A 27,724-nucleotide genomic window follows, 5' to 3' on the forward strand; every position below is an offset into this window, starting at 1 on the left:
ACCCAAACTGACATTTGTAAGTGCTGAAGCCCTGCCCTGGGGAATCCTAGAAACACAACGACCCCAGGGAGGGGGCTGCTTTCACCGACCCACGGCTCACGCCAAGGCACACTTTGGAGAACAAACAGGGCCCTGCCTTGGTGACCGGTGTGGGCAGGAGCCAGGTAGGAGGGGTGGCACTGGGGAGGGGCAGGACCTGAGCTATTTGTCCGTGTTTATTCTTCAAGCTTACTGGAAAGCTCCTGGGACTTTGTTTTCCTGAAATGATGCAAAAACAGGTTGGGCTTCTCCAGTGTTTGCTTGAAGACTTAACTGCCTAATTATGAGCTGGTTGCCTGGCAGGCTGGCAAAGGTTAAGCTGGGACAGGTGCATCTGCCTCTCACCTGGGCCCTGAGCAGTCCCGGCAGGTGGGCTGCCCATCCCAGGCATCTCCAGGGAGGGGGCTGAGTTGGGGCTGGGAAGAGTCCTGGCCACGGACTAGGACAGAGCTGGTAGGAATGCTGTGTGGCTTTGAGTAGCTGACTTAACCTCTCTGCACCTCTGTCTTTGTCTGCTAAATGCAAACAGCAAGACTTCCCTTGCCAGGTGGTTGGAGGATGAGCAATGCTCGCCTGGCACCAGCATGCAAACAAAGGCGGCTGTTGTTAGTAACAACGTCCTCATTTGGTCAAGCTGTTGGGACTCATTTGTTCTGGACACCCAGACACCACTTCCACCTCCTTCACAAACTGCTTCTATCCACAACGTGCCCTTGCTGCCCGCCCATGTTTCCTCCCAGCCTTGCGGCTCCCAGACACCAACAGCTCTACTTCCAGGTGGCAGGTGAGGCTGGCTGGAGGACGGGGAATCACCACTGCCGAAATGGAAACACTCCTAGCTGCCGGGAGTCGTTCTTCCAGCTCAGCTCCACTGTGCCATGACTCAGTTTCCCTCTGCTCTTCTGTCCCAGGATTCCTGAGGGGCGGTGCTCATGCCCTGTGTCCTGATTGGCATCTGGCTGCTTCTGTCCTCAGTCTCCCATGACCACCAACATGTCGCTGATTGGAAAGAAATACAGACTCAGGTACACTGAAGCTCCTAGTGGGACTCTGGGCTATGCCGATGGCCTAGAACATGTTTAAATGTGCTTTTGGATTAACAGAAAAATGAAAACATTTTTAAATTCTCAGAAAGAAGCTGCTGCTGACCCCAGTCTGGGAAATTCTGGATTGGGCCTGCCAGGACCTGGCGCCATCCCACCCGACCCTCTTCCCACACGCAGCACCTCTTGCTGCTGAGCCCCTGGCTTGGAGGAGGAACGTGGGTGCTGGAGGAGCCCTCCGTGGTGGCCAGCGGCACACGGCAAACAGTGGGGCAAAGGATGTGGTTCCTTTCCTCCTCCCTCTCTCTGAGTCCTTTGCAATGATCTTGTAGCTCCTTCCGCAAGGGGGTTCTGTCCTCCTAACCTTGAGTTCGGGCTGGCATGAGGCTGGCTTGGCTGGAGAACACAGCGGAAGTGAAGAGCTGGGTCTGTCTGAGCCAGCGCCCCAAGGCTGGGGGCTCCCCTCTCTCATTCAGGTCCTTTCTATAAACCCTGCGTCCTTGACATTGGTAAAGTGACTCAGAACCAGAGCTCTTTCCCTCCATGGGAAGGAAGCACCGGGGTGTTGTTTCTAGTGGAGACAGGGGCCAGGAGGGTGGGGAAAGATGCAGGACAGTTGTCAGGTTTCTGCCCCGAGTTGAGGAAAGAGGGACACAGACGTCCGCTGCGCTCCCTGCCTTGCTGGGGAAGAAACTCCAGCCAGCTGGGAGGCCAACATTCCCTCCTGGCCGCAGCAAAGGCCCCAGCCAAGGGAAGGGTGCCTCGTCCCCCTGCGCTGGGGCTGGGTGGCGAAGGGAACCGATCCTCCCCTCACTCAGGAGTCCCAGCTCCTCTGGACGCAGCTGCTGTTAAACTGTGTCATTCTGCAGAAGAGACACTCTGAGCCCAGAGATGCTATGTCCCTTTCCCAAGCTACAGAGCAAGTGACAGGTGGGCGAGGACCACCTCCTGCTCAGACACTTCTCAGCCTCCCCATGGAAGAGAAATGCAGGGCCTGCTGCCTCCCGCTCCTCCCATAAAACCCACGATGGACTCAATCTGAGGTGCTTTCTGTGCGAGCTGGGTCATGTCTGCTTCGCTTCTCTGTCTCCCTGGTATCAGGGGGACCGGGACACGGTTGCTAAACAAAGCTTTTCTACTTCTTGTTACTAGGTGCAAGTTCAAAGTCTCACGGCACAGTACATCCATCTCTCTATTGCAGTATTTTCAGCATGCCTAGAAGTGATTATTTCTATGCGTATGTTTGTGAATATGCATGTGTGTATGTTACGGGGTGTCCATCTTTATTGGCTGGAGTGTCAGCTCCTTGACTGCATGGACTATGAGACAGACTGACAGACAGACAGATTAGATAGGTTGCTGGGTAGACAGAGGATAAGATAAGACAGGATCAGGTAAGATAAGCTAGAGGAGAGGACCGGTGGATAAGGAAATGGGTGAGAGGTGAATGAGTAGATGCATGGATGACAGACAGACAGATCTATCCACGCTGACCCTGGGATGACAATGTGTTCGTAATGGGCCTGGTTCTTATGCAAGGACGGCAGGCAGCGTCCAGAGCAGTCCTTGTCCCTAGAAGAGCGCAGAGGAGCCGGGCGGGGGAGGAGGCGCCGCAGCCGCAGAGTCTCAGGCCCTGAAACAGAGGGCAGGTGCTCTCAGTCAGGCGTCTGATTTTCAGTTTTCTTCTCTGTCAAAAAAGGAATGATAATGACATGCACTGCCTCTCAGGGGGAAATAAGATAAACATCAAAGAACCTGCTTCAGAGGTTTGCAGGGCGGACGGGCCCAAGGCCCTGAGTTCAGGCAGGGGGAGGTCTAACCCCGGCTCCCCCACGAACGCACTGGTGGGCCCTCAGGAAACTGCTCGAACCCCCTAAACCTCAGCAGGAAAATCAGGAGAGGAAGCTGCTCGCTGGCAGGGCTCTGCGAACATGGAGGTGCCGTGTGTGTGGAAGCACACGCAGGGGCTGCGGCCCTCGTTCTTCTTCCTGCGGGGGGCACAGGGTGGGTGGCCCGTCCAAGAGCTGCGCCTGGAGACGTGGCTCCTGGGAGCACACGGGCCACAGCGCGGGCCTGGGGGACAAAGGCTCTCTCAGGGCAGCGCCAGGGCTCGGGGAGGGCCTGGGAGGCCCAGGATCGCGCCTTAGAAGAGGCGTAGAGGGGTCTGTAAGGAAAACCTGTCCTTGCCCAGCTGACGCCCCAGCAAAGGGAGGTGGAGGAGGGGAGATGTTGGCAAGGGAGGGGAAATTTAGCTTAAAAACAAAAGAAATGGCAGTTCTTGGGGAGATGCCAATATTTGCCAATCTGTGGGCATGTTTCCTCAGGAAGGGGGTGGGGGCTCGGCCACTGGATACAGCTGCCAATGCAAACAGGGAGAGGGGACCTGGCCTCATCTGTGGCCACAGGCCTGGAGTGAGACCAGGTCCCACACGACAATCGGGCGGCCCTGCACCCCCAGGCAGCCCAAAGCATGTGCAGAGAGCCGGGAAGAGCCAGGGGTCCTAGATCCTTCTGGGCCTGGCTGGGCCTTGCTCCTGCTGGATCCTGAAATAATTCCCTTCCCTGGCTTGCCCTACATCGCCCGGTCCTCGTGCTGTGTTGGGAGGGGCCCAGTGCTCTCGGAAACACTGGCCACCTCAGCTCACAACCAAAGCTGCCCGGCTTTAGCCAGAGATGTCCCTCCTCATCCACCTTCCCTGCCTGTGGCCAGCGATGGTCGGACCAGGCAGGGGCCTGACCAGGGCAGCCAGCCCATGAGTGGCTGGTGCCCAGCAGGAGTTGACTGGGGGACCTTTCGCTGGATCTGAACTTGGGAAGAATTTGCCAGCTCTCCGAGGAGTGAGAGGCTGGGCGCGGGGGCTGTGGAGGCCCAGCCAAGTGTCGAGGATGAGAGGGGGTTTGGGGGCGTTCTGTGGTGGAGAGAGGGGCATGCAAGAGGAGAGGTGTGAAGGAGGGAGGCAGGAGGAAGAGAGAAAGGGGGGTGTCCAACCACGCCTAAGTTAACCTCCGCAGGGTTGCAGTATCAGTCCCCACAATGCATTACACTAAATACCATCCTTTTTTAAAATCGATGAACTTTATTTTTGTTAGACTTTTGTATTTCTAAATATAATACGTACAGAGAAATGTGTGCAAAACATAAACGTACAGCTTGACAAATTACTTAGTGAGCCGAATCATAGGCCAGTTCAGGAACTGGGAGATTGCAGCTCGTGCAGAGCCCCTCCTCCCTTCCCCCCGCAGCCGGCCAGCGGGGGACACAGCCACAGCCGCGAGCTCTTCGCAGCTCAGCTCCTTTCACTTTGTGTAAGTTTCGAGATTAAGTCATGATTTCACGGAGCTTAGATCGCTCCTTCTCAGCACCGTGCATCACTCCGTCGCGTGACCGCAGACGACGTGTACGTTCATTCCACGCTTGACGGGCCTTTGGGCTGTTTCCAGGTGGAAGCTGTTACCAACTGCCCTTCCTGCCCTGTCACCCGATTGCCTTTAGGGGTCCTAAGAAGTTGATTTTTACCACTCAATAAGGAACTTGAACATGGAGAAACTGCACCTGATTGAAAATGGGGATCCGAGTCCTAAGGGGGAACTCGTTCCTGGGCCCTTCGGAGAATGGAGGTTCACAGCCATTTCACTTTCTGGGCCAAGAGCTCAGCCGGGTCTTTCTGGGCATGTGAGACGGTCTGAAGGGAAGGGTGGGCCCCGGTGAGCAGAGGCCACAGGAGCACGGCCCTCAGGGAGCACGGCCCTCAGGGAGCTCTTCCAGAACAGGGCAGTCTTTGAGACTTCGGGATGAACTGAGAAGGAAGATTTGTTTGGAGTGACCTGGAAATTATTTAATTCAGTCCTTTGTATGGAAATGCTTCCAAACACCTCCTGGTCTCCTCAAACCAGCTGGGCACAGGGACTTCCTCCATCCTGTCCAGAGGAGCACCTGGCCCACAACTGTCTGCACATTGAAACCCAGTATTCACACCTGGAGAAAAATGGGACCAGAGAGGAGGAGGCTGCACAAGGTGGGGGCTTGTCGCAGAGCAGCCTCTGGATAGAAGGTGACACACGAAATAAACAAGATAAGTAACTTCCTGTAACAGCCTTTTCCAATCTGGGCTTTTGGATATGGGCACTTTGCATTTGGGTTCCAATGACGGAGTCAGATTGTATCCCAGGCAGTTCACAGCCTCCACAGCTGGGCTCTGCTTACGTCACGTAAATGCACGGGCTGTGGTCTGTACGTCCACAGGACAGGGACTCGGAAAACCCACATTACTGGGGCGGTGTTCTAGCAGGGCCAGAGGGACAAACGCAAGAGATGGTCTGACGCTGGCCTGTTGAGTGATCTTTGAGAGGCCCTTTCCCCCTCTGGACCTCGGCTGCTCTGTCTGTAAAATGGGGACTAGATTAGGAGACCTGTAAGATTCATTCATCCTCAAACGTTCGATGATTCCACACATGCTCTGGGGAGGAGAGTGCCTCGTAAACGCGGCTTTACAGCACGAAAAGATTGTGATGAGGGGGCAGTTGTTGTGAGCTGGGGCCTGTCAGAGAGACCCACTAGCAAGAAAGCGCTTGGTTGGGGAGAGTCCAAATAAACTCAGGGCCCGCCTCGGTGACCTGGCACCAGAGTATTCTAACATGGCAGGTAGCTCCTACTGTTCTAAGATGACACACACATATCTCGCCTAGTACATGTACTAAACACCTTACTGCACAACTCACTTTTTGACTTCATATGTCAAAAACATCTTTCCAGGTGAATACATATGGCTTAAACTCGTAATCCGTGGAACAGATATGATGCAGCTTATGCAACTGTGCCCTATTCATGCACATATAGGGTGTGTCCGTTTTTTGCAAACAGTGATGTAATAAGCACCCTGGTATGTACATTCTGGTATACAGAAGTTTTTAACACGCAGACTGGCTCCTGTCACTGGCCTCCTCTAAGATAAGACACAAACTCTTTGCCCGGAGTTCTCAAGCCTGCACGAGCAGACCCTGCGCCCTCTCTGAGCTCATGGTGTGACACTCTCCCCACGCCCATTAGGCTCCGGCTACACTGGCGTTATTGTGGGTCCTCCAAACTCCCCAAGTGCAATCCTGCCCTGAGGCTGCTGCACTGGCTGTTCCATCCTCTGGAATGATCTTCCCTGATTTTCGGGGACTGCTTCCTCAAGGTTCAGGCTCAGGTTTTAAATGCCGCCCCTTCTGAGAGGACTTCCTGCTCATCCAAGTTCGAGTGACCGCCCTCACTCTCTTCTGTTGTATCAGCTCTCTGTGCCACCTGCTGTGGGTTGAATTTTGTCCTCTAAAAAGATATATTGGAGTGCCTGGGACCTGCAAATGGGACCTTATTTGAAAATAGGGTCATTGCAGATACAGTCAAGTTAAGATGAGGCCACACTGGACTAGGATGGACCCTCATCAAATTACTGGCATCCTTATAAGATGTGGAAAATTTAAACAAAGAGACACAGAGAGGAAAACACAGTGTGACAATAGAGAATGGAGTGATGTTTCGACAAGCCAAGAAACACGAAACATTGCCAGCACGCCCCAAAAGCCAGAAGAGAAGCACGGACAGCTTCTCCCTCAGAAACTTCAATGGGAACCAACCCTGCCACACCTCACTTCAGACCTCTGGCCTCCAGAACTGTGAGGAATAAATCTCTTATTTTAAGCCACTCTGTTTGTAGTCATCTGTTACACTGGCCCTTGGAAACTCATTCCCAGTCCTAATGTTTAGGTGGGTAGGGACATGTTGGTGGTCATGGGAGACTGAGGACAGAAGCAGTCAGATGCCATCAGGACACAGGGCATGAGCACCACCCCTCAGGAATCCTGGGACATAAGACCAGAGGGAAACTGAGTCACAGCACAGTGGAGCTGAGCTGGAAGAACGACTCCCGGCAGCTAGGAGCGTTTCCACTTCGGCAGTGGCGATTCCCCGTCTGCCAGCCTGCCTCACCTGCCACCTGGAAGTAGAGCTGTTGGTGTCCGGGAGCCGCAAGGCTGGGAGGAAACATGGGCAGGCAGTGAGGGCACGTTGTGGATAGAAGTAGTTTGTGAAGGAGGTGGAAGTGGTGTCTGGGTGTCCAGAACAAATGAGTCCCAACAGCTTGACCAAATGAGGACGTTGTTACTAACAACAGCCACCTTTGTTTGCATGCTGGTGCCAGGCGAGCATTGCTCATCCTCCAACCACCTGGCAAGGGAAGTCTTGCTGTTTGCATTTAGCAGACAAAGACAGAGGTTCAGAGAGGTTAAGTCAGCTACTCAAAGCCACACAGCATTCCTACCAGCTCTGTCCTAGTCCGTGGCCAGGACTCTTCCCAGCCCCAACTCAGCCCCCTCCCTGGAGATGCCTGGGATGGGCAGCCCACCTGCCGGGACTGCTCAGGGCCCAGGTGAGAGGCAGATGCACCTGTCCCAGCTTAACCTTTGCCAGCCTGCCAGGCAACCAGCTCATAATTAGGCAGTTAAGTCTTCGAGCAAACACTGGAATGGCCCACTGAAATCGTGCATGTCCTAATGCCCGGAACCAGTGGCTATGTCACCTCATCTGACAAAGAGGGAATAAAGTGACAGGCGGAAGTGAGATGGGGGTTTTATCCTGGGTTATTGGAGTGGCCCAATGTAAGTGCAAACATCCTTATAAATGGAGAAAGGTGGCAGAGAGAGAGAGAGAGAACTAGAGAGAGGGTAGCACGGGTCTTGGCCTGACCTTGCTGGCTTTGAGGATTTAGAGGGGCCAAGAGCCAAGGCAATGGGCAACCTCTAGAAATTGGAAAGACAATGGAATGGACTTCCCCTAGAGCTGCCCAAAGGAATGCAGCCCTGCATGCCCTTGAGTTGAGCCTGTTGAGACCCATTTTGGACTTATGACCTCCAGAACTGTAAGATAAATGTGTGTGGTGTTAAGCCACCAAATTTGTAATAAATTGTTAGAGCAGCAATAGGAAATTAATACAAGAAGTTTGAAGTTTCTTATCAGTTTTCAGAAGCCTGTTGTATATTAGGGACATTAACCCTTCATTTTCATATACTCATGCTACCCTTACCTTCTGGTACTAGAATTATTGGCTATAATCTACCTCCTGCCTCCTTGATCCATCAAGGACAGGATCCACATTTTCTCTTTGCATTTCTGGCAAACCAGCATGGCAGGTACCCCATACCTGTGGAATGAAGGAAGGAACGTATGAACTATGGGAATATCCTTGCATTCTGTCATCTCGCCAACTGCATCCTCCCTGTCTCTGCTCTGCACAAACTCTGAGCTTTTAGATAATCAGGGAACCTGGGCATTGTGTCATACTCAGCCCTGTTCTTAGGCTTAGTTGGGAGGTGAGGCTGATCACGATGCCCAGAGAGCTCAGGTCCCCGCGCCACACTTCCTGAGCGCAGCCTGGACAGACAGCAGGACTGCTAAAGGGGCGTCTGGATCCAGCAAAATGCAGGGGCTGCGAGCCAGTGCGGCTGCGGGAGGCAGACACAAACACAGAGCGGGGTCCCAAATCCCCGTTTACAGCGCATGCCACAGGCCGCAGAGAACATTCACCCATGAGGATGAGACTGGAGTCGCTGTGACACAACTGTGGTTCAACAGAATTGGCCCAGAGGGACCAGAGCGAGGAGGAAGACAGCACAAAATGGAAGGCCATCCAGAAAAAAGGCCAGGTGGGCCCAGATGCCCCCTCAGTGGCACCTTGGGAGGGCAGGAGAATGAGGAAAGCCCAGGTTGGCTGAGATCAAAGGCCCAGCACTTAGAGCACCAGGGGCCTGAAGAGAAATGAAGTTGAAGTAGAATGAGAACTAGACAGAAAGAGAAAGGTAGACATCCTTATCTGGATCCTGATTTAAGTCCTAACAAACTTCTTGGAAAAAAAAAAAAAGAACAGGCATTCAAAAATTAAAATTTTGAACTGATTGGATATTTGATATGAAAGGAATTAATATCAAAAATTGTATACATAATAAAAAACATACAGACAGGGCTTAAAGAGTTAACTAGTTTTACCAGGTTTGCCCGGAAAAACAGTTGTCCCCAGACCTCCTCAACTACCCTCTTCTGTTCTCTTTCACCACAGCCTATCATGTTCAACTCTGTTAGATATTTTTTTTATTTTATTTATCTCTACATCTCTATAAAAAATGCAAGTATTGCTCCTTTCCAATGTTTTCATTCTAGGCATTATCCAGTGACTTCAACTCTGGGGGACAAGAAGATGTGAGTTTAGCTTTCCCCACCCCACCCCTGCCTCGCTTTCTCCCACCACATACACTTCCCACCCCCTTAGGCTCCCAGGAGAGATCTGTGGTTATGTTGGTTGGAAAAATATTCAGTGTCTATGGTGTTACAACTATTTATTCAGAGCTGAGCTATGTAATAAACTACATCAGCTTTTCCTTCCCTGCACATCTTCCCACCTCCCCTCCCTCTGAAATTAATCATTGTCTTATTTTTGTTTGTTTTCTATGTACTCATCACTGATTCAACACCAAACTCTCAGTTGTCCAACTCTCTTTGCAAGTTGTTCTTTTCTATCAGGTATTCTATCAATTTCATAAGCATGGAGAAGTCCCTCCCAAAGCCTCTGACCTCCAAGTTGGACTGGCTGCCCTCTCTGCTGGGTACACAGCTGTCATCCTGCTACCTCCCTTCTCCAATGTATTGGGGAATCCCCCAATCTCTGTCCTGGGCTTGCTCTTCTGTTTCTTGGTTTACTCACTTGTTTTGGTGGAGCCCATCCTCAAGTAGCTTTCTGAGAAAGGGTATTGATGAGGTAAACTTTCTGAGACCTTACATTATTAAAATACCTTTATCACATACTTACAATTGATTAATGCTTTTGGCTGGCTATAGAATTCTTGGTTGGTATAGTATAGGCAGCCTCTAAGAAGGCCCCAACAATTTTTACATTTTGGTATTTAGGCCCTTGTGTAATACTCTCCCATATTGTTGGTCTATGACTACTAGAATATGGCACATGTGGTAGAATGTCACTTCCAAGATTAGATTATAACAGACTGTCACGGACTTCCCTGATCTGTTCCATCACTCCCTCGGGGGGAGGTCACACCATGAACAGCCCCTTGGAGAGGCCTCCATGCAGGGGCCTGAAATCTATCACCTGCCAGCAACCACACAAGTGAGCCTGGAAGCAAATTTTTTAGCCCCAACTGAGCCCTGAGATGACTACAATTCTGTTACACAGCTTGACTGCAGCCTCATGAGAGACCCTGAGCCAGAGCAACCCAGCCAAGCCACTGCTGAATTCCCAACCCACAGAAACTATGAGATAGAAAAAATGTGTCATTTTAAGCTATTAAATTTCAGAGCAATTCATTACACAGCAATAGTCAAGGAATACAGTTGGAAATGCTTCCCCTTCAGTTTTGAAAGCTTTACCCTGAGGCTCTTCAGCTTTCAATCCATAGCAATTCTGATTCCGGAATTTTGGTACATGGCCTGTTCCCCCAGAAGCTGCAGCCCCTTCTCTGTCCCATGCGTTCTAAAGGTGCGCAATGGTTTGTCTCGCTGGGCCTGCATCCTCCCCTGTGCTGGGGGCCTCTGGCGCCATTTCAGTCTGGAGATTCACACTGTCCAATTCAGGGGAACTTTCTGGCATTAGCTTGTTGACAGTTCTCCCTCCCCCATTCTCTCTGTTCTCTGCCTGAAGTTCCGCACAACTTTTATTTGGGCTGGTCCTTATTTTCCTAGTCACCGTTCCGTTTCTGTGTTCTTTGCTTTACTTTCTGGGTAATTTCTTTATCTTCCAATTTTTAAATAAAGTTTTTTTAAATTTCATTTTTTTACTCCGTGTTCTCTGAATTCCCCTTTTGTTCTTGTTTCAATGGAGTGTTTCCTTTTTATAGGATCCTTTGCCTCTGTTCTAGGTAGCTTCCCTTAGCAATCTAAAGGTATTAATACTACTGTTTTTGGTGGTTTTTTGTTTGTTTCTTTCAAAGTTTTCTTCTCTCTGCATAGTCTATGTTCTTTCAAGCTGTTTTCTTTGTTTATTTTCTTTGATCTCTTTCCTTTATGTTAGAATTCTCCTCAGATGTCTGGTAACCTTGATTTGTCTGTTCATATTTAAGAGTGGAGCACTGACAAATTTTTTTTTATTTCAGCATATTATGGGGCTACAAAAGTTTAGATTACGTATATTGCCCTTCCTGTCGCTCCCCCCAGGTCAGAGCTTCAAGTGCATCCATCCCCCAGACGGTGCGCATCGCACTCATTAGGTATGTATACACCTATCCCCTCCCCCCCAACATGTGCCCAACACCTGATCAACCTCACTCCTAAATAGCACTGACAAATTGGCAGGCGGCTCCTAGCCTTTACTGGGTTGGACTATTTCCTGAGTTTCACCTGGGGCGATAAAGGTGGACTTATGACACTTTTTCTGCCTACCTACTGCTGTGTCTAAAACTTAGAAGCTTAAAACAGCAGCACTGGTGTTGCTCACATCTGCAAACTGGACAGGGCTTGGTGGGGACAGCTTGTCTCTGCCCCACTCAGCAACACCCGGGGCAGCTCTGCAGGCTGCTGGGTGAAGGCTTATGCACGTGTCTGGTGTCTGGGCTGGGGACACTCGAACAAGTGGGTGCCTGAGTGGTTGGGACTCCTTGGGCTTCTGTGACCCTAAGAGCTCTCTGCAGCATGGGGGCTACAGGGCAGGTGATGTCTTACATGCTGGCTCAGGGCTCCCAAAGTGCACGTCCTAAAAAAATGAACTGGGCAGAAGCTATATCACTTTTTATGATCTAGCATTGCAAGTCACACCACTGCTTTCCTCAAAGCAGTCATGAAAGCCCATCCAGGTTCAAGGGAAGGAAAACAGATCTCACCCTTGATGGGGGAGTGTCAAAATTCTGGAAGAGCATGTGGGACTGGGAACATTGTTACAGTCATTTTTGATACAAGCTATCACAATACTTAACTATGCCATATCCTGGAAAATTCACTGTATTAGTGTCCTATTGCTGCCATAACAAGTAATCACAACTTTAGTATTTATAAAAACACAAATTTAGGCCAGGTGCAGTGGCTCACATCTGTAATCCCAGCACTTTGGGAGGCCGAGGCCAGAGGATTGTTTGAGACTAGGAGTTCAAAACCAGCCTGGGCAACAGAGCGAGATCCTATCTGTATAAAAAATAAGAAAGATTATCCAGGCACCAGTGGCATGCACCTGTAGTCCCAGCTACTCAGGAGGCTGAGGCAGGAGGATCACTGGAGCCCAGGAGTTCTAGGCTGCAGTGAGCTATACCTGCTAGTGCCCTCCAGCCTGGACAACAGAGTGAGACTCTATTTCGAAAGAAAAAATAATTTTTTAAAATGAATGCAAAGCCACTCACACAAATTTATTATCTTAGAGCTCTGGAGGTCAGAAGTCCAAAATGGGTTTCTGGCGGCCAAAACCAAGGTGTTGGTAGGGCCATGCTACCTCTGGAGGCCCCAAGGGACAGTCCGTTTCCTTGCCTTCTCCTGCTTCTAGAGGCCTCCTGCATTCTGTAGGCTTCCTCCATCTTCAAAGCACATCGCTCCAACCTCTGCCTCCATTGTCATGTCTCCATCCTCTGACATGGACCCTCTTGCCTCTCTCTCATACAGACCCTTATGATTATGCTAGGCCCAGCCAGATCATTCTAGAACAATCTTCCCATCTGCAAAGTCCCCTTTTCCATGACATATTCACAGGTTCTGGGATTAGGACACAGACATCCTTGGTGGGAGGCATGCTCTACCACATTGATTGTACGTGGAGCAGCTCATTCCCTAGTGACACTGCAGTTAATAAATGGCTGATCTGTGTGAATCCTGAGGGTCTACACTAGTGGACCCTTCACCCTTATCCCTGGAGTGCCCGCCCACCTCTCGCCCTCTGACCTGAAGCTTCTCACACACTGTACAGCCCAAGTCTGGGATCTGCAGGGCTCCTGACAGGAGGCAGCTCTAACGGCCTTTCTCCTCTCCCGCCAGCCTGCGCTCCACTCCCAGAATTCTGAGCAAGCACAGCTCCGTGTTCTCCCAGGAGCCTTGCCCAGTGCAGAGATGCTATTTGGCACCATGGGGAGGTTCTCCTCGTGCATCTGCTGCGGACTTGGGCAAGACGCTGCCCCTCTTTGGGCTCCAGTTCCCCTGCCTTTAACATGGGAGGTTGGACAAAAGTTCAAGGGGATACGTGAGGGAAGAAGTTTCCTTCATAGTTAAATGAGGGAACAGCAGCCATGAGAAAAGCCTAGACCCACCCACAGTCGCATCTCACCTGTGCGTTAGTGACAATTATAACAGTGTGTGCTCCTAATGTGTTTTAGACATAAAACATTACAGGTCCATTTGAAGTCCCATGGGTTTTCCCTTCTCAGTTCCTTTTCCCTCCCTAAACTTAACTCTACCTCTCCTAGAAGGAACCACTATATTGACTTCACTATGTCCAGAGTTTTATTCTTTCTGCATATGTGTGCAGCCATAAATAGTAGGTAACATTATCCATGTCTTAAAAGATTACATACATGATCCAAAGCCATCTACGAATCCAACGCAATCCCTACCAAAATCTCAACAGCATTTTTCACAGAAAGACAAAAGCTGATCCTTAAATTCCCATGGAATTGCAAGGGGCCTCAAATAGCTAAAACAATCTTGAAAAGGAAGAGTAAGTTTGGAGAACTCAAACTTCCTGACTTCGAAACTTACTACAAACTACAGTAATGGGAACGCTGTGGTTCAGGCATAAAGGCAATCATATAGACAAATGGAAATCGAATAGAGAACCCAGAAATGAACCCTCACTTACATGATGGATTGATTTTTGACCAGGGTGCCAGGGCCACACAATGGGGAAAGAACAGTCCTTCAATAAATGGTGTTGGGATAACTGGATATCCACATGCAAAAGCAGGAAGTTGGACCCTTACATATGCAATGTACAAAATTAACTCAAAATGGATCAACAGCTAAACTCTGTTCCTAAAGAAAAATCTTCATGATATTGGATTTGGCAACAATTTCACGACACCAAAGTACTGGTAACAAAAGAAAAAAGAGATAAATTGGACTTCATTAATATTTAGTCTTAGTTTTTTAACGTGCTGGCCTAAAGTTGTTTTTATAATAACCTCTTGATCTGTTTCATTGTTGATATTGGTAACTTGTGCTATCTCTTTTTTTATCTTTGGATTTATCAGTTTTGTTATCTTTTCAATAACCCAACTTTTTGCTCTGCTAATCTTCCCTGTTGTATATCAGCGTTATATTTCATTGATTTTTGTTTTTATTTTTATTTACTTCTGTCTTCTTTCCTTGGGTTTAAGTTGCTGTTCTTTTTCTAACTTCTTGAGATGGAAATTTAGATAACTGGTTTTAAATTATTTTCTCTTATAATATAAGCATTTAAAACTACAATTTTTTTTGTAATCACTGCTTTGGCTGTTTATCTCAGGTATTTGTAGTATTTTTATTTGCATTAAGTTCAAAATATTTTCTAACTTTCTGTGTGATTTCTTTCTTGACCCACAGGTTATTTAGAAGTGTTCTGCTTAACATCCAAACATCTGAGTTTCTAATAGTCTTTCTTTTGTTCATTTCTGGTTTAATCCCACTTTGCTCAGAGGTCATACCTAGCGTGATTTCACCTTGTGAAGTTTGTTAAGACATGCTTTATAGTCCAGCACATATTCTATTTTGGTAAATACGTACTTGAAAAGAATGTGCGTTCTCTAGTTCTATAAATGCCTAAGTCAAGTTGATTAATTCTGTTGTTCATATTTTCTATATATTTATTGACTTGTTATCTGATTTTTCTATCACTTGCTGGAAAAGATTTGTTAAAATCTCCAACTATGATTACATTTTTGCCTATTTCTCCCTGTGTTTCATCTTCTGCTTCATGTACTGTGAAGCTCTGTTACTAGGTGCATACAGGTTTATGATTGTTATGTCTTCTTATTGAATTAACCCTTTTATCAGTAGGAAATGTCGCTCTTTAGCTCCATTACTACTTCTGGCTCTAAAGTCTACTTTGGTATTAATAGGATCACATCGTTCATCTGGTTAGTATTTGCACGATACTTTTGTCATCTTTTGACTTTCTGCCTTTCTATGTTCTCATATTTAAAGTATGTCTCAGAATCAGCACACATTGTTTTTTTAAGTCCAGCCTCAACATTTTTATATTTTAATAGGATTTTATTCCATCTCTTCTTTAAACCCTTATTCCTCCTTTTCTGCTTCTGTGTGTATATGTGTGTTTCATTTTATCTCTTTTGTTAAATTTTCAATTATTTTTTATTAGTTTTTAGTGGTTCCCTCAGAGATGCATCATTGACTTTTCAAGTCTACTTTAAATTGGTACCTTTACCATTTTCCAAATAATAGAGGATACTTAAAACAGTCTATGGCCACACACCCCCATCCTATCTTTAGGACTGTTGTTGCTGGATATTTTACTTCTACGTATGTTATAAATCCCACAAGACGTATTTATTACGGTTCCTTCAAACAGTCAACACTCTCACGTTTGTTCGCGTGACTTCCCTCCTGGTGCTCTCTGTTCCACCCTGCAGCTCCATTTCCACTGGGGTGATTTTCCTCGTGTTTCTCACAGTGTGGATTGCCGGCGATAAGTTCTGTCAACTTTTGTTAATGTAAAATGTCTTTACTTCCCCTTTGATTTCCAAATTTTAGCCTTTTTAAATTTTTGAAACAATCACAAAGTTACAGAAAAGTACAAAGTCTAATGCAAAGAATATTATTTGCCTAAACCATTTGAGAGTATTTTGCCAACCTGATGCCTCATCACCCAGAATACTTTGTATTTCCTGTATCGTATTCGCTAGCATAACCACAGTACAACCTTCAAAGTCAAGAAATTAACAATAATGCATTACCACCTCATCTGACACCCCATTTAAGATTTGCCAATTGTTCCAGTGCTGACTTTAGAGAAGGAATCGTGCTTTGCATTGAGTTGTCATGAGTGAGCATGTCCTTTTAGTCCCATTCAGTCTGGAACAGCTTCTCGATCTTTCCTGGGCTTTCCTGACCTTTACACTTTTGAATATTACAGGCTACATATTTCACTGAATGTCCCACAGCTTTCCTCTGTTTCATAATCTGACCTGTCAGCATCACAGCCAGGTGAGGCAGCCTTGGCAGACCTATCAAGGAGGTGAGGCTGTCTTCTTCTCAATGCATCCCAGCAGGTGGTGGCTAGCAATTTGTCCCATCCCTGGTGATGTTCACTTTGATCACTTGATTAAGCAGGGGTCTGCCAGTCTTCTCCACTGTAAAGTGATTCTTTTCCCCTTTGTAGCTAGTAATTATTTTGTGGGGAGATACTTTGAAACTATATAAATAGTCTTGCTTGTCATTAAACTTTCTTATTCTTTTTGTTTGTTTGTTTGTTAATTGTTTATTTACCAAGAGAAACTATTCCTCAGCCCACATATTCATAGCTCAGGAACACAGGTCAGTGATAGAAGTCTATGTAAATCAACCCAAAGAAATTCTTTATATTTCAAAATCACTTTGCACTCTGAAAGATAGCAGCCTTCTTTATCTCCTTAAAATCTTTCATACAACCATAATTTCTGTGGAAATCTGCATATGCCTTCTTTCTTGGTTCAGCCACAGCAAACGTATATAGAAAGTTGCAATCCCCAGGGATACAATGAATGCTCCAACAGTATAAACCACAGATACCTGGCCAACAGGCTGTACATCTGAGGTTTCATCAAAGCACTGGAAGCCATGGTAGTTACTGTCCTTGATGGGGATGCCAACCTCAACGTGTCCTTCCTGGCTGATGGAGAAATGAACTGCTGAACTTTCTTATTCTTATTTATTTACTTATTTTTATTTGTATAGGCTCATGTTTTCCATTTTATTGAAAGGGTAATAATTCATTGTTACTATTTTGACATTTAGATCAATGCCTGATTTGACCACTGGGAAACAGTTCAAAGTGGCTTCTGTGTCCTTTTGACATGTCCCCATCATTCTTTGAACACTTTCTTGCATTTTGGCACAGGATATTCTGGACTCATCTTATAATTTCCCTAATGTGGTCCTGAAATCAGCCATTTCTCCAAGGATCCCTGATTCCCTTTTTAGCAAAAAACCTCATTTAGAAGCCAAAATCTGAGTACAAGGCATGTACATATGTATATGTGTGTACATTAAAAGTGTGTGTGTGCATGTGTGTATGTGCAATATATATATATGTGCAACATACATATATATATATATCCATACAGATCTTCTTTTCCAAACTAACATCACACGGTTCTTGTCAGTTTTCGCCTTTTTTATATTTGTAACTCTCTGTCCGGCTCCCCAAGCTGAGCCTCCTCCCCTCGATATGAGGATGCCCTCCTCAGCTTGCTTGGTCTTCAACTCTTCACACCAAATCAAGCCAGCCCCTCAGAGTAGATGCCCTCTTCACCCTGATGACTCACAGGCATCCCACATTGAGCTGCCCCTATGGGGGGTTGCCCTCTTCATTCTGTTTGGGCCCTGATTTCCTGTTGTGATCTACAGTATCTTCCTCCACTCCCCTCGCGACCACACAACAGGTATCTACCTTGCTGTCCTCCCTCTAATGGCTTTTAAGCTAAATTGATCAAAAAGGGGGGAAAAGGGATGAATGAAAAGGAGAACACAAATTGCCCTCATCTTTTAAGAAAATTTTCACTGGGTATAGAATTTTTCTTTCTGCAGTTAAAGATGCCATTCTGGCCGGGCGTGGTGACTCATGCCTATAATCCTAGCACTTTGGGAGGCCAAGGCGGGAAGATTACTTGAGCTCAGGAGTTTGAGACCAGCCTGAGCAGGAGCAAGACACCATCTCTACTAAAAATAGAAAAATTAGCCAGGTGTCATGGCAAGCACCTGTAGTCTTAGCTACTCAGGAGGCTGAGGCAGGAGGATCACTTGAGCCCAAGAGTTTGAGGTTGTAGTGAACTATGATGATGCCACTGTACTCTACCTGGAGTGACAGAGTGAGACTCTGCCAACAAAAAAAAAAAAAAAAAAAAAACCATTCCATTGTCTCCTGGCTTTCATAGTTGCCATTGACAAGTCAGCCATAACTCATTTTTGCTCCTTTGAATATAATGCGTTTTTATTTTTCCTGGCTGCTTTTAACAATTTTTTGTTTTCCTGTTTTTCACAGTGTGACTATAATGTGTCTAGTGTGATTTTATTTGTATTTATTCTCCTTAGGGTTCACTAAGCTTTGTGAATCTGTGAGTTGATTTTGAAAATTCTTGTCCATTATCTCTTCAATATTGTTTGCCAAAATGATGGCATAGAAGCAAGCTGGCTTCACACACACCCCCAACAGAAAGCCAAAATCAACATACGGTGCTGAAATTTTCACCAGTAACAATCCAGAACTCAAATATAAGGGTGAGACAGTTCCTGGGGCCATAGAGAAGTGAAGAAACTCTGTACAGACATTAAGAGAATTGCACTTACACATCTGTGACACTTCTCCCCCTAATCTGCCCAGCACAAAGGAAATCCCCTGCCCCATGCACATACACAAATCATAGTTTCTATACTGGAAAAAGTGAGTTTGAGGTGGTCTACCAGCTCACCCAGCATCTTGGGTACCCTGGCAAGAAAGCTGGCCTTGCCCTAATGTGCAAGAAGCATCATGACTGCCTGAAGTGAAAAACATACCTAAGGATAGCCAGATAAAAAGAGTAAAGGTAGGACTACCATCCCCAGCCCTGGAAACTGCTCTGCAACTCAGCCAGAGGAGATGCCAAATTGAAGTGGCTATTCAATAGCACCATACTCTAGGAGGTATATGCCAAGGGTCCCCTGGGAACAAACCCCTAACCAGCCCTCATGCACTGTAAGAATAATCCCTTTGGGACCTCCCCCATTCAAAACAAGCAGTGCTCTAATAATTTACTAGAGTCAAGGTAAAACAGGGATTAAGACACCACCTAGAGCTGAAAAAGAGGAATAACATAGTGGTAATGATTCTCTAAACATGTATATCCAATAAAAAATAAAACAAACCAGACAGAGAAAACTAAAATAACTAATTCTTCAATGTAAAGACATAGACATGTAGCCACAAGAAACAACAGGAAGCAAGGAACCATGACCGCCCCAAAAGAACAAAGCAAAAATCCACTGACTAATCCTAATGAGATAGTGATTTGCAAGCTCTCTGACCAAGAACTCAAAATAGCAGCTTTAAGTAAACTCAGTGATCTCCAAGACAACACAGAAAAGCAATTTAGAAATTTAACAGAAAAATTTAACAAAGAGTTTGAAATAATAATAAAAACAATCAAACAGAAATCTTAGAACTAAGAAACACATTTCCTGAACTGAAGAACTCGTTAGAGGCTCTCAACAGCAGAATGGAGCAAGCAGAGGAAAGAATCAGTGATCCTGAAGACTGGCTGTTTGAAAATACACTGTCAAAAGAGAAAAAAGAAAAGAGAATTAAAAGGAATGAAAATTCCCTGACAGATATAAAAAATTACCTCAAATGACCAAATATAAGAATTATTAGTATTCAAGAGGGAGCTAAGCAAGAGCAAGCAGTAGAAAGCTTTTTCACAGAAATGACAGAAAACCTTTCAAAACTTAAGAAAGGTATAAACATCCAGGTAGAGGAAGGTCTGAGAACAGCAAACAGATTCAACCCAAATAAGACTACTCCAAGACAAACAATAATCAAACTCTCAAAGGTTAAGGACAAAGAGATTATCGTAAATGAAACAGGAGAAAAGAAGCAAATAACATATAAAGGTGCTCCAATTCATCTGGCAACAAACTTCTTAATGGAAACCAGGCCAGGAAGGAGTAGAACAACATTTTCAAAGTGCTCAAAGAAAACAAACTGCCATCAAAGAATATTGTAGGCCAGGCGCGGTGGCTCACACCTATAATCCTAGCACTCTGGGAAGCCGAGGTGGATGGATCGCTCAAGGTCAGGAGTTCGAGACCAGCCTGAGCAAGACCAAGACCCCATCTCTACTAAAAATAGAAAGAAATTATCTGGCCAACTAAAAATATATAAAAAAAAGTTAGCCAGGCATAGTGGCACATGCCTGTAGTCCCAGCTACTCGGGAGGCTGAGGCAGTAGGATTGCTTAAGCCGAGGAGTTTGAGGTTGCTGTGAGCTAGGCTGATGCCATGACACTCACTCTAGCCCGGGCAACAAAGCGAGACTCTGTCTCAAAAAAAAAAAAAAAAAGAATATGGTATTCAGGAAAGTTATTCTTCAAATATGAAGGAGAGATAAAGTCTTTCTCAGGCAAACAAAAGCAGTGAGAATTCACCACCAACAGACCTGTCTTACAAGAAATGCTAAAGGTACCTCTTCAATCTGGAAGAAAAAAATACCAACACGCAAAAAGAAAACTTTTCAAGGTATAAAACCCACTGGTAAAATGAAGTACATGGGCAAACTCAGAATACTTTATTACTGTAATGATGGTGTGCAATCCACTCTTAACTCTAGTATAAAGCCCAAAAGACAAATCTATCAAAAATAATAATAGCTACAGCAACTTGTTAAGAGGCAATATAAAAATATGTAAATTAAAATAGCTAACAGTCAAAATTGGAGAGAATGGAATTAACCTGTAGAATATTTTTGCATGTATTTTTGCTTTGTTTCTGTTCTTGTATTTGTGAACTAAGATAAGTTGTCATCTCTTTAAAATGACTGTTATACCTATAAGATATTTTCTATAAGCCCCATGGTAACCACAGTGCAAAAGCCTATAATATATTCACTAAAGATGAAAAGCAACAAATTAAAACATACTGCCAGAGAAAATCACTTAACCACAAGGGAAGAAGGAAGGAACAGGAAGGGAAGGAAGGGAAAGAAAGAAAAAAAGGGAAGGAAGGAAAGGAAAGGAAGGAAGAAAGTAAGTAAGGAAGGAAAGAAGGAAGGGAGGAAGGGAAGAGTCTCAAAATAACCAGAAAACAAGCAACAAAAAGGCAGTAGTAAGTCCTTATTTGTCAATAATAATATTGAAAATAAATGGTCTCAGATCTCCAACTAAAAGGCATAGAGTGGCTGAATGGATAAAGAAACAAAACCCAACTATATGCTGCCTTCAAGAAACCACTTCATCCATAAAGACACAGACTGAAAGTGAAGGGGTAGAAAAAGATATTCCATGCAACTGGAAACCAAAAAAGAGTGGATAGCTATACTTATACTAGATAAAATAGACTATAAATCTAAGGTTGTAAAAAAAGAAAAAGAAAGTCAATATATAATGATAAATACCTATGCACCCAACACTGGAGAGCCCAAGTATATAAAGCAAACATTAATAGATCTAAGAGGAGAGATAGACTGCAATACTATAATAGCAGAGGACTTTAATACCCCACTCTCTGTAATGGAACATCATTCAGACAGAAAAATCAACAAAGTAACATCGGAGTTAAGCTACACACTAGACCAAATAGGCCTAACTGACATTTATACAACATTCACTCAACTGCTGCAGAATAACATTCTTTTCACTAGCACATGGAACATTCTCCAGAATAGAATAGACCACATCTTAAAATGGGTATAGAAAGAACATACCTCAAAATAATAAAGGCCATCTATGACAAATCTATAGTTAACCATTATACTAAATAGGAAAAACTCGAAGGCCTTTCCTCTACGGACTAGAACAAGAGAAGCCCGTCCACTTTTACCACTTTTATTCAACCTAATACTGGAAGTCCTGGCCAGAACAATTAGGCAAGCAAAAGAAATAAAGGGCATCCAAATTGGAAAGGAAGAAGTCAAATTAGCCTTGTTCACAGACAACATGGTCTTATATCTAGAAAAACCTGAAGACTCCACCAAGCAACTGTTAGAACTGATAAATGAATTCAGTAAAGTTGCAGGATACAAAATTAACACACAAAAATTAGTAGCATTTGTATGCACCAAACAGTGAACAATCTGAAAAAGCAATCAAGAAAACAATCCCATTTAGAATAGCTACAAAAAATATAAAATACTGGAATCAATTTAACTAAAGAAGTGAAAGATCTATACAAGGAAAACTATAAAACTCTGGTAAAAGAAATTGAAGAGGACACAAAGAAATGAAAAGATATTCTATCCTCATGGATTGGAAGGATTAATATCGTTAAAATGACACTACTACCCAAAGCAACTTACAGATTAAATGCAATCCCTATCAAAACACCAATGATATTCTTTAAATAAACAGGAAAAAATCCTAAAGTTTACATGGAAAGCAATCCTGAGCAAAAAGAACAAAGCTGGTGGCATCACACTACCTGACTTCAAAATATACTACAAAGCTGCAATAACCAAAACAGCATGGTACTGGCATAAAAACAGACACATAGACAGGTGGAACAGAATAGAGAATCCAGATATAAATCTATACATTTATAGGCAATTCATCTTTGACAAAGGTGTCAAGAATACACAATGGTGAAAGGACAATCTTTTCAATAAACGGTTCAGAGAAAACTGGATAAGTATATTCACAAGAATGAAACTAGACCCTGTCTCTCACCATACACAAAAATCAAATCAAAATGGATGAAGACTGGCCGGGCACGGTGGCTCACGCCTGTAATCCTAGCACTCTGGGAGGCCGAGGTAGGCGGATCATTTGAGCTCAGGAGTTCAAAACCAGCCTGAGAAAGAGCAAGACCCCATCTCTACTAAAAAAATAGAAAGAAGTTAGCTGGACAACTAAAAATATATAGGAAAAATTAGCCGGGCATGATGGTGCATGCCTGTAGACCTAGCTACTTGGGAGGCTGAGGCAGAAGGATTGCTTGAGCCCAGGAGTTTGAGGTTGCTGTGAGCTAGGCTGACGCCATGGCACTCTAGCCAGGGTGACAGAGCGGGACTCTGCCTCAAAAAAAAAAAAAATGGATAAAGACTTAAATCTAAGATCTGAAACTATGAAACTACTAGAAGAAAACAGTATGGAATTGTTCCAGGACATAGGTCTAGGCAAAGATTTTTCATGTAAGACCTCAAAAGCACAGGCAATCAAAGCAAAAATGGACAAATGGGACCACATCAAGCTGAAATTCTTCTGCACATCAAAGGAAACAGTCAACAATGTGAAGAGACAGCCCACAGAATGGGAGAAAATATTTGCAAACTACCCATCTGACAAGGGATTAATAATGAGAGTATGTAAGGAGCTCAAAGAACTCAACAGCAAAAAAAAAAAAATCCAATTAAAAAGTGGGCAAAAGATCTGTACAGACATTTCTCAAAATAAGGCATACAAATGGCCAACTAGTATATGAAAACATGGTCAACATCACTAATCATCAGAGAAATGTAAATCAAAACCACAGTGAGGTATCATCTTACCCCAGTTAAAATGGCTTCTATCAAAAAGACGAGCAACAGCAGGTGCCAGTGAGGTTGTGGAGCAAGGGGAAGCCTCGCACACTGTCCATAGGAATGTAAATTAGTACAGCCACTGTGAGAACAGCATGGAGGTTCCCCAAAAAACTAAAAATAGAACTACCATATGATCCAGCAATCCCACTACTGGATACATATCCAAAATAAACAAAATATATTGAATATATTAAAAAAATATTGAAGAGATATCTGCACTTCCACAGTTATTGCAGCACTACTCATGATAGCCAGAATAGGGAATCAATCTCAGAGCCCATCAGTGGAGGAATGGATAAAGAAAACGTGGCATACATAAACCGTGGAATATTATTGAGCCACAAAAAAGAATGAAATCCTGTCATTTGCAGCCACATGGATAGAACTGGAGGCCATTATTTCACAAAACAGCAAATAAGCCAGGCACAGAGAGACAAACACCCCACGCTCTCATTCACAGGTGGGAGCTAAGAAAGTTGCTCTCACGAAGACAGAGAGTAGGTTGGTGGTTACTAGAGGCAGCGAAGAAGGGGAGGGGGATGAAGGGAGGAAAAAGAATATAAATATATTTATTATCACTGAGCTGCATACTTAAAAATGGTAAAGATGGTAAATTTTATGTGCATATTTTATCTCAATAAAAAAATTCAGTAAAAATATTGCTTGTCTTATTGTCACTCCCTCCTTTCTTTCTAAGAATCCAATTATATGCATGTTAGACATTTGGACTGTGTCCCAATATGTGTCTTATACCCTGATCTGTTATTTTCATTATTTTCTGTCTCTGTGCTTCAGTCTAAGTATTTTCTATTCCTGTCTTTGAGCTCATGGGTCCTATCACCTGCTGTGTTCAGGTTGCGATTAAATTCATTCAGTGAATTCTTAATTTCAGATACCAATTTTTTCAGTTGTTGAATGTTTATTTGAATATTATAGATTCCAATTCTCTGTAGAAATTCTCTTTTTATTCATTTTGTCTTTGTCTATATACTTTTTATATTCTATTTATAATAGATATGTTTGAATTCTTGCCTGATAATTCTAATAGCTAAATCATCTGTGTTGTAGTGTTGATGTAAATACCTTCACACAAAATATTGTTTTTTAATTTTTGTTTCTTGAGATAGGGTCTCCCTCTGTCACCTAGGGTGGAGTGCAGTGGCACCATCATAGCTCACTGTAATCTCAAATTCCTGGGCTTAAGCGATCCTCCCGCCTCAGCCTCCCAAGTAGCTAGGTCTACAGGCATGCGCCACCATGCCCGCCCAAAATTTGGTTTAAATGTCAAGATTGATAACACCACACACACACACCAAGAGGATATGAAAAGATTTGTTACGTGTGAGGACTTCTGGGGAGAGACTGGAAACTTCTCATGAAGGTTCAAAAAATGGCTTTAGATGGCAGAGAAAGGAGACTGGCTCGGTGCTTAGGGGGTGGGCCTGAAGGTGGGGGTTTCCATGCATGGACCAGAGTTTGCATGGTTTAAACTTCTCGTTGGGACTAAAGGCAGGAGCACCTGGGCATCCTTATGAGTTGGCCCAGATGTAAGACAAAGGGAGGAGAAAGAAAGGGGCTTAACAGCTGTCAGCACTCAAATATCAAAAAGAGAGTCAGGCTGATCTGAGTGCAGTGGTGTTTACAAGTAATTAGTCACAACCAGCTACAATTCTTGTTCCTTCTCCACTCCCACAGCATCAATTGACAAGAAGGAAGGAAAGAGAAAAAAAATAAAAACAACAAAAAAAAGAAGTCAGACACTTTACTACAATTCATGCTATGGACTGAATGTTTAGGTCTCACCCTCCCCCACCCCCAAATTCACATGTGGAAGTCTTTATCCCCAATGTGATGGTACTTGGAGGTGGGGTCTTTGGGAGGTGATTAGGTTTAGATGCAGTCGTAAGGGCGGTGCCTTGGGATGGGATTAGTGTCCTCCAAGATGAAAAAGGACCCTGTGTGGACACAGAGAGAAGCCAGGTATCTATGAGCCAGGAAGCAGCCCTCACCAGGAACGAAATCTGCTGACACCTTGATCTTGGGTTTCCCAGCATCCAGAACTGTGAGAAATAAATGTCCAGTTTAAGCCTGAGGTCCCCAACCCCCAGTCCATGGCCTGTTATGGACGGGGCCACAGAGCTCTGCCACCCACTACCCCCAGCTCCCAGCACCCCCACAGGTTGTGGAAAAATCATCTTCCACGCAACTTAGGAACAGGCCACACAGTGGGAGGGGAGCGGCCCGCAAGCACGCGAAGCTTCATCTGTATTCACAGCCACTGTGGCCGCTCCCCATCGCTCGCATCACTGCCTGAGCTTCCCCCCAGCCCTGCTCCCCATCCGTAGAAAAACTGTCTTCCATGAGCCCGGTCCTGGTGCCAAAAAGGTTGGGGACCACTGGTTTAAGCGGCCCACTCTATGATATTTCATTACCGCAGCCTGAGCTGACTCAGACAAACATAATTTGTAAGTTTGTTTCTAGTGTATTTTTTTCCTGTGTTTATTAGGCAAGTTTTCCTACTTATTCACATATAATTTTTAAATTGAATTTCAGACATTATGTATCAAGGAATCCTAGAACTTAAAGTCATTATTGTTCGTCTGTAGAGAGGAGTCCCCGTCCTCTAGTACGCAGACAGGGGGAGGGGTGCTCATCCCGAGCCAGTCAGGAGTTGGGCGGGTGGCAGCTGGCCTCCAGTGCCCGTCAGTCCACCTCTGGTCTCAGGCGTCTCAGGACAATGTATGTCATGTGTTTCTTTCCTTCTGGTAGGCTCTTATCTCCCAGCACCATGAGACTGCAAGGTTCAGCTTCCTTCCCAGGCAGGCCCCCCCTGAGTTTGTGACTGTGAGACTGGCCTTTGTCTCCTTGGCCTTGAAAGTTCTGCTCCTCAGAGATTCTGAGCTTGGCTCTGTTGCCTCCCTCCACATGTAAGCAAAATATCTGGCAAACGTCTGCAGGAGGATACTTATAACTTGCTTCTTGAAGTCCTTTTCCTCTGGTTGCATTTTGACTTCCAAGGACAGAAAAATGTCCTGGATAGCCCAGCCCCCCAGCATCATCCTATCCCCCAGAATCCAGTGTTCCCTGGGGACAGCTGGCAGTGAGTTTGGGGCTCCATTACTCCCCGGTCAGCCAGGCCAGCCCACATGGCTGCCAAAAACTCTGCCACTGTCTCCTGTCCCTCGTAGACCTCTCTGCCTACAGCAAGCCGAACATTCAGTCAGCAAATGACTTCATGGGAGAAAAGGACCAGTAATGCCAACTCATTCACCTAGAAAGAATTCTCCCATCTCTGGAACTTTAGTTCCACCTTGCCCATTTAGCTTCCACATTTTAAATACATTTTATGTAATCTAGCTCATTTTTTTCCCAGATGACACAGTATGAGAAGTTTGCTGAGGCCAGGTGCGGTGGCTCAAGCCTGTAATCCTAGCACTCTGGGAGGCTGAGGTGGGTGGATCACTCAAGGTCAGGAGTTTGAGACCAGGCTGAGCGAGAGCGAGACCCTGTCTCTACTAAAAATAGAAAGAAATTATCTGGCCAACTAAAAATATATGTAGAAAAAATTAGCTGGGCATGGTGGTGCATGCCTGTAGTCCCAGCTACTCAGGAGGCTGAGGCAGTAGGATCACTTGAGCCCAGGAGTTTGAGGTTGCTGTGAGCTAGGCTGACGCCACGGCACTCTCTCTAGCCTGGGCAACAAAGCAAGGCTCTGTCTCAAAAAAATAAAAATAAAAAAATGAAGTTTGCTGCTATTTACTGCATTCTACCCCAAAGTGGAACGTCTCTGGCTGCTTCATTTTCACTGCTGTCCATCACAGGACTATCCCTATGTAGGAGGTGGAGAAATGGGTCAACGTGGTCAACCCAAGAATACAATTTAGTAGACACTTTAGCTAGGTGAATAGCTCCAGTGGATTTTCCAAATATTTTTCCTTTCTCAATCATGCTATGGAATTAATGCCTTCCTCCCATACTGGGAGATTTGAATTTTAAGACTGGTGGTTCAAACAACATTTAGCCCAACAAAACGACTGTCAGTGGTGGTGTTTCAGCCATCTGCAATGAGTTGAAGTGTGAAAAGGTACGTATGGGTGTAGGACCTTATTGTCATCCTTCACATCTTTCTTGTCCGGTAACTGCTGCTTCCATCTGTTCCCCAGGCGGGCTCAGGAGCTGAAGGAACAGGAGAACAACTGACTGAAGGAGCGAGTTTGGAGTCAAGCTCTTGTG

General features: G+C 45.2%; 1 long non-coding RNA gene across 2 annotated transcripts; it reads left to right on the plus strand.

The window, feature by feature from the left end:
• Window positions 1-691: 691 nt before the first annotated feature.
• Window positions 692-27,724, plus strand: LOC123643585. Of its 2 annotated transcripts, none has more exons than XR_006736840.1 (3): window positions 692-823; window positions 951-1,064; window positions 27,655-27,724. It is a non-coding gene; the product is annotated as an uncharacterized LOC123643585 (long non-coding RNA). The 2 variants fall into 2 exon arrangements; XR_006736841.1 differs by lacking the exon at window positions 27,655-27,724 and adding an exon at window positions 11,278-11,305.

The sequence above is a fragment of the Lemur catta genome, chromosome 8 (genome assembly GCF_020740605.2).
Source record: "Lemur catta isolate mLemCat1 chromosome 8, mLemCat1.pri, whole genome shotgun sequence".
Classification (NCBI taxonomy): domain Eukaryota; kingdom Metazoa; phylum Chordata; class Mammalia; order Primates; family Lemuridae; genus Lemur; species Lemur catta.